We start from the raw sequence: 13,279 nt of genomic DNA on the forward strand, positions 1-13,279 counted from the left end.
ACTGTTCTGCTCCCTGGCTGTGTGGCTGGCTGGCAGTCAGCTGGTGGGGACTCAGCAGCTGAAGTTTCTTCTGAATGATGCCTAGGGTGCCACGGGAAGAAATGAGGACCTGCTCCCTCGCGGTTACCCAACTACTCCTATGTTCCAACGTCTCCGTCACCTCTGTAACATCCCTTCTTTCTACGTGAAGCCTGGGGGAGCTTAAATCTCAAGCTAGAAAAATCCAATACTTTTCATATGTTCTTATGCCATTGTCTTTAACTCATTAAAGAGTATTGGGAAAATCCAAGCATTTCTTTATAAATTCATTAATTAATTTGTTTTGAATCCATTCAGTAAACACTATCTTTCTCCAAAGAATCGGAAACCGTGTGAACTCTGAGTACTGCTCCCTCGACCCTCCTGCGAAGGGTCCTCCCGGCCCAGGGAGTCTACTGCCCTGTGTGCTCTGGGCTACATGCGGGAGGTTCTCCAGCTATTTCTGGAGTCCACGCTCTTGGCACTTCTTTCTTCTCTGGGACTGCCCATTCCAACCACTTTGCTTTCCCTGGACTCTCAACCCCATTGCCTCAACTTAGATAGTTAAAAATGTGATGTAAGCCCTGGCTGGTGTGGCTCAGTGGATTGAGTGCCAGCCTGGGAACCACAGTGGCATGGGTTTGATTCCCAGTCAGGGCACATGCCTGGGCTATGGGCCGGGTCCCTGGTTGGGGGCATGTGAGAGGCAACCACACATTGATGTCTCTCTCCTTTTTCTCTTTTCCTTCCCCTCTCTCTAAAAATAAATACATAAAATCTTTATAAATAAAAAGGAATTTTAAAAATGTGATATAAATCTTATAGCAAGTTTCATGCTATGGTGTTATTTAATTTCTCTGGAATAAGTTGCTAAATAACTACACTATTTAGTAAATTGAAACCTCTTTGTCCTTAAAACCACAGCCTCCTAAATCACAGAACCAATGGTCCTAAAACTATTGGATAACTCTCATGCAAAGTATAATGGGGAGAACACTAAGCTAAGAATGTGATTAGTGACTAAGGGCAATACTCTTTGGAAGTCCCATGGCCTGCTTCTCTCCTGCATAAGCATCCATGACATGAAGGCTAAGAGTAGGCGATTAAAAAAATTGGGAATAGGGGGCCACATACAGAATGCAGCTGAGCTGGTGAACTGAGAGGAAATCAAGTCCAGACTCAGGGCTCTTTCCCTGTCCTGATAGCACACACGCAGTACTCACGGGCAACAGTCACAAGTCTTCCTTCCGAGTCCCGCTACCCGGACCCGAGGCTTTTCTGCTGCATGGCTGACCTTTGCAGACAGCTTCCAACTTGCTCTCTACCTCTCCCCCTCCCCAATTCTACTATACATCTCATTTACTCTACCCAGGTTAGCCCATGCTACACACCACTTTCAACATTTTTCTAACCTAACCAAAGTCCTCGAAATTTAACTGCCTAGCAAATAATAGTCTCCCTAGCCTTATATTCAGGTTTCAACCATTATTACCTCTCTCATTATATTTTCCTCTATACTGAAGTCATATAAAGTGATTCCTGGTTTTTTCCAGTTGCCTTTATCTTTAATTGGAAATGCCACAAACCTCACACATATAAACATTCTTACTCCTCCTGGGCCCAGCTCCCCATTATAACCTCCTCTTTGCAGGATATTCTCTCCATCTCTGTTTCCCCCAGAACACTTTGGTTTTGCATCCAAGCAAACATATAACTTTCTACTCTGTATTATGTTGATTTGTGTGCAACTTCAAAGACAAAGATAGTATTTTATTCGTCTTTCCATGGTAAACAGTCACTGATTACAAAGGGCCTTGAAGATTAATTGTATAGAGTCTCTGGCCTTTTTGTATGACAACAAAAAGACTGCTGTGCGAGACCCCTCCTGGGAATCTGCTTTCTGTGTGTTCTTGGGATCGACCGGGTTTGGACTGTTTCTACTACTCAGACCATGAAAACTCCCATGTGGCCTAGACCCTTGACACACCTTTTTGTTATCAGCAAGAAATTGATACTGATTAAACCATAGGAAGAACAAGGGTTCAGGCTATCCTGTAAGCCACACGGCAAACAGCCATTATTCTCTATTAGCAAGTGAAACAACACACCTCTAATTCCACTATTTCCAAGGTGCATTTCCACACAGTGACTCTATCTTTAAGAGAGAAGAGGAGAAAGAAAACTAAAACCTGTTACCAACTCATATATGTCAGAAATCATGCTAAGCCTTTTAACACTTGTTGTCTAGCATAATCCTTACAAAAGCTCTGTGAGTTGGGCCCTGCAACCTTCACTTTACAGAACAGGTAACTGAGGCCCAGTCGGGTTACGTCATAAAGTTAGCAGGTGGGACAGCAGGGATCTGCAGGGTCCCTGACTTCCAACCCCAAATTCCTTGTCCTACGTGAGTCTGAGACGTATGATTCTATTAATAACTTTATGATCAGGAACTGTATACAGGGTCTGGCACAAATAATGCCCCTTTTTTATTACAAAATCCTAGGCATGTAACATAATTCTGTAACATGACAACATCACACTCAAGCACACCATATGACATTTTAGGTGAAATGTTCAAATTAAAACTTAAATGATTACACCCACATTATTACCCTATCAACCACACTCAAGCAGGGATTACTTCTGCCAACCCTATATTTTACTAGTCACCACTACCTACTAAAAGTAGCATTTCCTAACAAAATAAGTGAAAGAGCACACGATGTCTCTTTTAAGGGGTTGTTTATACTCTCAGAAGTAGAAAATAGAGTTGTCATAAGTCGTCTGGAGCTCACACGCCTGGAAATTGTTACCAAGGAGAGGTGCAGACTATTGTTCAGGTGTCAGTAGTGGGAAAGGGAAAAAGACAGCATTAGCTGTTTTGGCAGCCAAACTGCACTGTTGTTGGCTCATCAAGGGTCCAGTCAACTGAAATCCTGGAGTCCTCTTTATATTAACTCCTGTTAAGCCAGAGCTTTGTCCAATGAATACCTGTGAAGAGCCAATTCTGTGCCAGGCATCATGCTGGGCACGGGGATTACGGAAAAGAACACGACAGTCTTGAGCCCTGTACCATCAGGGTTTCTGTCACACAGCTAATCGTGAACGGTGTGAGGAGCGTTAGCAAACCTTCCCCAACAAAGCTACCTTCAGCTCTCACCTTTACAGAGGTACTAACCCCTGGACTGAACTTTGGGATTCTGTACTTACTCCCTACAGATTATTATCTGCACAGAAGCCAGTGTCATTCTTTTGAAACAAAAAAACAAAGCAAAAATCTTAATCATGACAGTACCTTGCTCAAAGCCTCCTACTAGCTTCCAATCACATTTAGAAGAAAATCTAAAAGCTTACAGCCTTCAGGCCCAGTCTGAGCTGGTCCCCAGGGGTCATTCGCAACTCATTCTGCACAGCTGTCCCCTTGACCAGCTTCCTTCCATAAACTTGTTCTGGCCTCACAGCAGTTTCCCAAACCCAGAAAGCACGCTACTCTTCAGAGCTTTGGGACATACTCTTCTACACCGATTGGGGTGCTATTCTCCCAGACAGCCCCATGGCTCACTGCCACCGTTCATTCACATCTCCACAGATATCACATCATCAGGGCTCCTCCCTGGCCACCTTACCTAAGGTAGGACCTTCCCATCCAAATTTGCTATCATTATCTCCTCCCCCTGCTTCACTTTGTGACAAAGTGCTCATCGTTGCCTGCCATCTTCCCCATTAGAACCTAAGCTCCATGTAGACATGGGCTTTGTTCACCAATTTGTTCCCAGGGTCTGGAACAGTGCCTGGCACAAAGTAGATGCTCAATAAACACCTGTTAAATGAAAGAAGGCTGATTAGGGGGCTTTGTAAACAGGTCACGAAGAGGCTGCACCTAGCTTATGGACTGGGCCCTTCTGATGACTTTGAGAGCTGGAGTTACATAGGGACGTGTGAAGATCATGTTTGGACAGAGGAAACATGAAAGCCCCCAAACAGGTTCCACACGTGGAACCCAAAGATCTTCCATACAGCTGGAGTGCTTGGCATGAGAGGGAGACTAGTGCAAGACCAGGGGGAGGAAAGAGGAGGGAGCCCGTCATGGAGGATATCAGAAACCCCATAATGAGTTTTGTCTTTATTCTGAGGGTAACAGGATGCTGTTAAGGGATTTTCAGCAAGCAAGTGACATGATCAGATTTGTTTTTTAAAAAGATTACCCAGGCTGCAGCATGAAAAATGAATCGAATGGGAGTAAGACAGGAGGTAGTAACTTCTTTTTTTTGAATCCCAGTACAGGAATTTACATTTATCCCTATTAAATTTAATCTTCTGAATTGTAGCTCATCAGTTCCCCCTGTTTAGATCTTTTGGAATCCTGGTGCTGTCATCCAGTGCATTAGATGACCCACCAAGCCGTGTGTCACTTACACATTTGAAGAGTAAGCCTGCTAAATTCAAGTCACGTGCAGGGCTTATGTTACTGAACGGCCTCCTGCTCTTTTCATGGCACTTCTGCACATGCTTGCGAGCTGGCTGGCAGGGTAAAAACACACTTGTCCATCACGCAGTGCTTCTTCTCATAAAGATAACTGGCCAGCCCAGAACTGAATGGTATCCCTCAAGTATCTAGTAACCTGAGCTCCCCAGGATTTTCACCTGCATTTCCCCTAGAGCCGGCGGACTTCTCAATAACATGGCAACCCAGTTGACTCCTACGTGAATTAATTTTGGCACCTGGTTCCTGGCTGGGGATTGTGTAGCTACTTCTGTTCTTGGCTATAATAGTGCTATCAAATGATTTCTCTTCTGGCATGAACTGAAGTGTATAATACTGTTTACATTTCTGCCTAGAATCTACTATCTGCTTAATATGCAAATGGGGCAAAACCAGAGCTACTAGTATGTAATAGATTTTGAAGAGTTGTCATCCGGACTCATGTTTATTAGAGGACATTAACTTCGGGGTTTGCAGGCTGTCTCTCCAATTCAGGGCACAACCATCCACTTAAATGGGATGCACAAGGTTTCGCACACACTCTGGTGAACTGGTCTGGTGGGGTTTTTAAAAAAAATTTATTCATTAATTTTTAGAGAGAGGAGAAGGAAAAAAGAAAGAGAGGGGGGAGAAACATCAAAGTGGTTGCTTCTTGCATGACCCCTGCTGGGGACCTGGCCCCGTGACCCAGGCATGTTCCCTGACTGGGAATCGAACCAGCAGACCCTTTAACAGGCCCACATTCAATCCACTAAGCTACACTAGCCAGGGCTGGTCTGGTGTTTTATACTGACCTATGAGATGAGCTCATTTACATCAGGCTCCTTGTTGCATACAAGTGATTATACATACAGATGAAATAGCCACTGCTTTTTTGGAAAGTATTGAGGTAAATTAAGAATTTGGACACGTTTGAGCTAGTAAAAAACATTAATAGGAAGAATAAAAAGTTGCTAGACCAGAGTCCAAAGTGATGTCACAGGCAGCAGTTTTAAAATCTCTTTCCTTTGACCAGGAATTTCTTCGGAGGCCCCTGAGGCTGCCAATGAAGGGAGGGGAAAAGGAAAAGCACTGGACTGTGTCTGTGATGTGTAATCTCCTAAACTCTGCCCTACTCCTCCCGCCTCCCATCTTATATTAATGTTCCTCACGGCGAAAAGTTTAGAGAGATTTGGGGAAACTGACTCAGAATTATTTGGGTATAAATTACTCATGTAATAAACACTGACTCTTTTTTTCCCAATCTTTGCACATGCCTAGACATTCTTGTGTACTGGAAAAGAATCCCCAAATATAAACTGTTTTCAAATGTAAAAATATTTTTTGATGAATTCTAAATGTAACAATAAATAAAACTGGCATAGGGTTACATTCAGGGGATAATCAAACATTAATTAATTTTAAATTTCTGGCTTTATTTTCATATTATAGAGCCAAAAATTCTTTTCACATCTCAGACATCCTGGTAGGTCCTCATGAGGCTCATACAGTCTAAGCCTTCTGCCTCCAGTGACTATCAGGAAAAACCAAATCCTGGAATTCAACAATTCAGGGCATGAAAATATAAGGCTAAAACATTTGCTTGAAGATCATTAAAAATATGAAAAAATGATAGTTTGCGGTTCTCTCTGGGCGTCTCCTTCTCTGCTGTCACTAGATTCTGTGGTTTGAAAATGGCACTGTCATCGTCCCCAGCAACCGTGACTCTTGTCCACTGCTCCAGCCTAAATATAATTGCTCAAGGTTGACTTTGACCATGGAGCGGGAATCAGGTAATTGCTCTCTGAGTCTACAATACCATCAAAATAGGGTTGAAATAACAGTCTGTACACACTGAGAGCTCACAGAACTCAGAAACCGTGCCCGATTCACCTAAGACTCTGCATTTCTGTACGTAGGCAGAAGCTCATAGCCTGGCAGGGCAGCCACGGCAGACACTGTGGGCCGCTGACCCATGTCACCCACCACCCCGTTCTCCCTAGCCACGTTCTAGGTAGAAGATATAGGGCATGCCACTGTCCTGGCCAATGAGATAAAAGTGGAAATCTGGTGGGCAGCACTCCTTAGGCAATACTGGATTTCTTCATGTAAGGGGAAGAATGTTGGCGATACCCTTTTGCCTTCTGCTGCCCACCCTGCCTTTTTATTTTCTTGGTCTGGAACATGGATATGATTTCTGAAGATACCCAGCCATCTGCACACTGAAGAAACAAACATGAGGGCAAAAGCCAAAAAATCAAGAATGACAGATTGGGACAAGAGAAGGAGCCTAGGCCTTTCATAGCTTCACGGAGCCACTGAATTGGATCTATTTGAACTCCATATTATGTATGACAAATAGACTTCTGTTTATTACACCACTCTTGGCAGAATTCTCTGAGTGCTGCAGTGGAATGTGCTACTATTTAATACCCTTTTAACTGGTAGGGAGTAACTACCTGTGTCAACTTGAAACCCATTAACATTCGTCACATGTGCATGCTCTTATCCTCTCAGGTGACAGTCCTCAATGATATGAAGACCCAGAATACTCTGCACTCCTCCATTCTCTCTGTGCTTAAATATCCCCACTTCTTTCCACCGTCGATGGGGTTCTCTGCTTTTTAATTCTATTTAAAATTATTTTAATGCTGCCTATTGATTTTATTCTAATTATAAACATAATATACTTGCATTAAAATATTTGAAATATACAGGAATGTATACATAGTAAGATAAAAACTATCCCTGCAACTTCCACTAAAAGACAAATCAATGCAAACATTTTGCTGAATTTCCCTCCATGTGTAAACACACACATCTACACATATTACATACACTGATACAATTGTATACTCTGCTTTTGTTGAATGTGTTATCATTAACATTTTCATGTCATTAGTCTGAAGATTTTTATTTGTTGCTCAATAGTCTATTATATCTATTAGATTAGCAGTCAATCATGTCCACGATCCTCTAATTGCTGGAAAATGAAGTTCATTATAGTGAAAAATCCTTAAATTTAAATCTTGGTCAAATCTTATTTTTTTGTAGGATAACTCTTTGACATGAAATTACTAGATAAAAAATAAAAAGAGTGCTAAAGTGCCTTATAAAACTACCACATTGTCATGCAGTGAAGAAGCATTCACTTCAACACCCCACAAACATGTGACAGAAGCACGTGTATATTTTACATTTCTCAATGTTTTCCAATAAAATATCTTAATTTCCAAAGTACTCGAGAGGTTGAACATATTTCATATGCTTGTGTATTGGCCAACTGAATTTCCTTTTTCTCCTGTAAATTGTCTAATCATATATTTTCCCAATTTAAATTGAAATATTTATTTTCTAATAATAAGAGCTCTTCACATATTAAAGATGATAATTCTTTGTCATGTACTTCATGTTTATTCCTTTATTCTCCTAAACAAAGAATATGTGGAAAATACTGGTGATGATTAAGGGTCTCTTAAGCAGACTCTCTCAATCTTATCTTAAGAATGTTGTTATTTCTAGATTAATTAACTTTTTAGGATGCTGCTGGGTTAAAAAAGAAATCTCGTAATCCAAAGCAAACTCTCGGGATCATTTCTTAGTTTTACATACGTCATCCACACTAAATCTCTTCTCCAGCTGAAGAAAAAAAGATTTTTCTCTTTTCCCTCAAATAAGCTTCTCTAAGTATTTCTCTTATATACTAGCATTTGATTTTCCACGGAACCTTCCAAAACACGCTTAAAAGAGTACATGGCAATGCTCTATCAAACACTTGTGTAACCCTATCCCTTTCCTTAGCAAATACAAAATTTCTAATCCAGTAATGATACAGCAGGTCATCATTTCTTTCCAGCGGGGTGGACATCTACACTGAGCTGTCTTTAGAAATGCTTGCCCTTAAAGACTTTGTGACAACATTTTCAATATAATGACATCTCTAAATTATGGCTTGGCTATGGATAAACCCTTTAAGAACTATGCTTTATAGGGATATAGGTCTGGACAGCTAAAGATTAATTTAGTTCTCTTAAGAGTTAACTTAAAGGGATGAGGTCTGTGGGGAGGGGGGGATGGGAGGGAGGTGGGGTTGGGATGGGAGAAATTGACAAAAGAAAACTGTACTTGAAAAATAACTCAATAAATTTAAAAAAAGAGAGTTAACTTAAGAGATAGGTATTAAGAGATAAGAGATAGGTATTATACACCTATCATTATGAAGTAGATATGCTGGACACTATAAATTAAGTTGTATGAATATGGAATACTTTCAAATTCCTAGTTATCTTAGCATACAAGGCTTGGTAGATTGTATCAAAAAATTCTTTGATTAAACCTAAATACCAAAATTGCTTCATGGATGAAAATGTGTGTAACTTATGCAGGTAAAATGGGTGAGCCTGACTCAAGTATGGAATACTTGGAATATTTTGAATTTATCTTGAGTCCATCATGTTCTTTGATTCAGGACTTTTTTGGGTATAACTTTAGGGTATTTGTCATGAAGTCTAATACTACATGACCCAAAGTGAATAGAACCTCTGAATATTCAGCTCACACAATATTTGGGGCAACTAACATGCAGTTGCATTGCCCTATATTGATGTGATTCAATCTCATGTTGCTGCAGGTAAAAGCAGGGGATTCAAGAATGTTTTAAATAAAATTCCCAAGGCGCTAGATTTACCCACCGACTACACTCTTCTGCAAACAGATTAACAGAAAAAAAATGGGATTCATAAATAAGCACAGGTTTTCTTTTGTTAGAGAAATATTTATATCTTCAACTTTTTCTAAGTCTACAAAAGAAAAAATTTCATATTAATGAAAATAAAATAACGTAAATAAAAGGTGTATTTCCTGAGATTAAAGAAAAACAACAATAAAAGTGAGATATAGATTTATACAAAGGGAAAAACAGAACGTCAGTAATAAAGGGCCACAGAGCAGTCTGATCTAATTAACCCTCTCTGGCAGCGCAAGGGAATCCACGTGATCTAAATCAATTATGTCAAGTGATTGCGTAATTTATTCATAGATTCCTCCACTTAGGAAATACAGCACACAGCCCTCTTCCTCGCGTTTTAACAACTGCTTTCACTCTTTTCTATGTAATGATATTAACAGTCTTGGTCTTCTATATTTTGTGCATTTGACTCTTTCCCCAAGTCTGCTCATTCATTACTATGAACCTTCTCCAAAAGTTTCCAATGAACTAGTCTGGGTAAGTGAATGTGAGTGTAGAGCGCTCTATTCTACATCCTACTAAAATATCTTTATCCCTATTCTATTTTGCTCACCAAACATTTATTTGCACTGTTATTCATTTACCCTTTAAGTATTTGTTTGCACTGTTATTCATCTATTCATTCAACCTTTTGGTGTAGGAATGGGGAAACTGCCTTCTTAGTAAGGTCAGCCAGATCAATCGGGGAGATCAATAGGACTCTGACATTGCACCCAGACTGCTCTCCCATTAGCCACGCATGTCACCCGGCTTGGATTCACTCAGCAGCTCCACATTCTAAATGGCAAGGAGGGTGCCAAAGAAATGTAAGGTATGACTCTGCAGGAGCTTCTCATCTGATTGGAGTGAAAAAATGTTTCACACAGTAGGTTCCCCAAAGAGTATGCAATTCTGTGCTAAAATTAGCGATGCCGGTGGTAATTGCTTCAGGAATTCAGAGAAAGAGCTGGGGAAAAATGACAGCTCCCTGGAGCAGGCAAAACTTGAGTGGGCCCTGAACCAAAGATAAAATTTAAATAGGAGAGAAGATGGGCCTTCTGTTTTTAGAGTGAAGACCAAGAAATTAATAAGACTCACTCAAAACAGAAAGATATAATGGTTGGGGGCCCAAGCATCAAAGTTAAATGTTCTGGAGTTCAAAACCTGGCTGCACTGCTTACTAGCTTTGACGCCTTACATGAGTCAGTCTCTTGAAGCTCTGTTATATCACCTGTAAAATGGCAATAGAATTGCTGTGCAAACAAACAAAAATCAAGCCTTGCATGCAACAAACACTCAAAAACATTAGCTACTACTACTACCACCATTACAGTTACTACTGTCCTCCCTCCTTCCCATCTTCCTATTCTAGATTAGTAGGCATCATCACTGCCTTGAATATTGAGCTGAGCAGTTTGATCTTTCTATCATATGTAAAGTTAAGGCAGTGGTTTCTAGCCCCTGACTTGCAGTAAAGCATTAGAGGGTTTGTGTGTGTGTGTGTTTACCATACATGTGCTAATCTTCCTGAGGCATGTTGCCTGCAGTCAACCAAAGTCTGTCATAGTCCGTGGTTATTTCATGCTCAGTTACGGCCTTGTTCTTTCATGCTGCTCTGCAGTTCACTCCTCCTTATTCAGCAGCCAGGGACACTTCCTTGCCCTGGGGAGTCTCAGGTTGTGTCCCGTTTCACCCACCGCCCCACGTGCCCCAGCTTGTTGGCAACACTTTCCTCACCGTGCTCTGCTGTTGCACATCATCTTCAAGCCTTGCAAACATCTCTCTGGCAAGGACATTCCTCAGAGCACTGGTCCTATGAGATAGTCTGTGCTCAAGGTTTCTAAGAGCAAATCAGTTTGGCAATGTGTGTAATATATATTTTAATGTTAACATTAAATTTATTGGGGTGGCATTGGTTAATAAGATTATATGTTTCCAGTGCACAGTTCTGTAATACGTCATCTGTATATTACATTGTATGCTCATCACCCAAAGTTTTGTCTCCTTCCAACACTGCACATTTGATCTCCTTTATCATCTTCAATCTCCTCCAACCCCCACCCTCTGGTCACCACCACACTGTGGTCTGTGTCAATGAGTGTTTGTTTGTTCTCTTTGCTCATTTGTGGCTTTGTGTTTTACATCCCATATATGAATGTAAATTCATGGTTCTTGTCCTCTTCTGTCTGACTTATTTCACTAAGCGTGATATTCTCAAGGCCTGTCCATGTTGTTGCAAATGGTAGTATTTCAACTTTTCTTATGGTGGAGTAGTATCCCATTGCATATGAGATCTGTCCAGAAGGTATCAGCTATGTAATATGAAAGAGACACTTATTGAAGAAGATACAAGATACAAGAACCACTGCACACAGGATAATGACACCTCAGTCCCCTTCAAAGTAGGCACCTTGGGACCTCACACTGTTTTCCCACTCGCCATCAGCTGCCCTGCCTTACTTTCCTGAATCTCATTGACGGTCTGACATTTCCTCCCTTTCAAAGGTGATCTTAGTTTTGAAAAGACCCAGAAGTCCAGAGCACCAGATTTGTGTGTAAGGGGGCTGAGTCACCTGGGTGGTTTGATGTTTTGCCAAAAAACTCTGCAGGAGATGAGATGTGATGCATGAGAGGGTGCATTGTTATGATAAAGCTGCTAATTATCAGCTGCCCGTAGCTGCAGTCTCCTGAATCATCCAAACAGTTTCCACGGAGGAATGTTTAAACTTAACATAAAGTCTGATGCAGATTCATTGCTCTACTTGCTCAGTCATTTTGAATTCAATGACCACACAGTACACATGCTCACTCAATGGCATCTACCACCCTTGCTGACTACTGCAGTGAAGTTGTCATTGTTCATGCATGTTCATTCCAGTCCACTGCCCTTGGCTGCCGGGTTACATCAATGTGGCAAAAACCATTCTCATTATATTAACAATGGCAGGACTTTTTCTGGACAGACCTTGTATTTGTACCACATCTTCTTCATCCAATCATACATTAAAGGGCATGGGTTGTTTCCATGTCTTGGTCCCTGTGAATACTGCTGCAGTGAACATAGGGATACATATACCTTTATGAATGTATGTCTTCAAAATTTTGGTTAGATGCCCAGCAGAGGGATTGCTGGGTCATGGGGTAGCTTTAGCCCTCATTTTTTGAGGAACCTCCATTATCATTTTCCATAGTGGCTGTACCAACAATTTATATTCTCACTTAGCAGTGTGAGAAGGTCCTTCCCCCTCAAATCCTTTCCAACAACAATGATTTCTTTTTTGATAATAGTGATTCTAACAAGTGTGTTGTATCTCACTGTGGTTTTGCTTTGCGTTTCCCTAATAGCTAGCTAGTGAAGTTGAACATTTTTTCATATATCTGTTGGCTATTTGTATATCTTTTCGGGAAAAGTTTCTGTCCAGGTCCTCTGCCTCCCCTTTTTTAAAAAATTAGATTGTCTGTTTTATTTCGTTGTTGTTGAGTTGTGTAATTCCTTTATATATTTTGAATATTAGCCCCTTTTGGAAGGTATTTGCAAATATCTCCTCTCATTTGGTGCTTTCCTTTTTGTTTTGTTGATGGTTTTCTTTGCTTGCAGAAGTTTTCTAGTTTGATACTATCCCATTTATTTATTTTTTGCTTCTACTTCCTTTGCCTTTGGGGTTACATTTATGAAGCCTTCTCTGAGACCAAGGTCCATAACTCTAGTACCTAGGTTTTCTCCTGTGTATTTAATTTTTCAGATCTTATATTTAGGCCTTTGATTCATTCTGAATTAATTTTTGTATATGGTATCAAAAAACAGTCTAGTTTCATTCTTTTACATGTGATTTTTCAATTTTCCCAGTACCATTTATTGAAGACTATTTCTTTTCTCCACTGTATGTTTTTGGCTCCTTGGGCAAAAATGAGTTGCCCATAGATATGTGGGTTTATTTTCGATCATATACCTTGAAGACTTGTGGAGACTCTTAAAAGCCTAGAAATGTACACATTGAAGGCTGTGAACAGTCTTGCATTTCAGAAGGCTGTTTAACTCTGAATTTTCCCATCTTCCTTGACTGTTCATTATT

The 13,279-nt window shown here is 40.6% G+C and overlaps 1 protein-coding gene across 3 annotated transcripts in view; it reads right to left on the reverse strand.

The window, feature by feature from the left end:
• The window catches only part of PARD3B (par-3 family cell polarity regulator beta), a 977,832-nt gene that overhangs the window by 352,084 nt on the left and 612,469 nt on the right, over positions 1 to 13,279 (reverse strand). The window lies entirely within an intron of this gene.

The sequence above is a fragment of the Artibeus jamaicensis genome, unplaced genomic scaffold (genome assembly GCF_021234435.1).
Source record: "Artibeus jamaicensis isolate MK-2021 breed Jamaican fruit bat unplaced genomic scaffold, CSHL_Jam_final contig_1015, whole genome shotgun sequence".
Taxonomy (NCBI): Eukaryota; Metazoa; Chordata; class Mammalia; order Chiroptera; family Phyllostomidae; genus Artibeus; species Artibeus jamaicensis.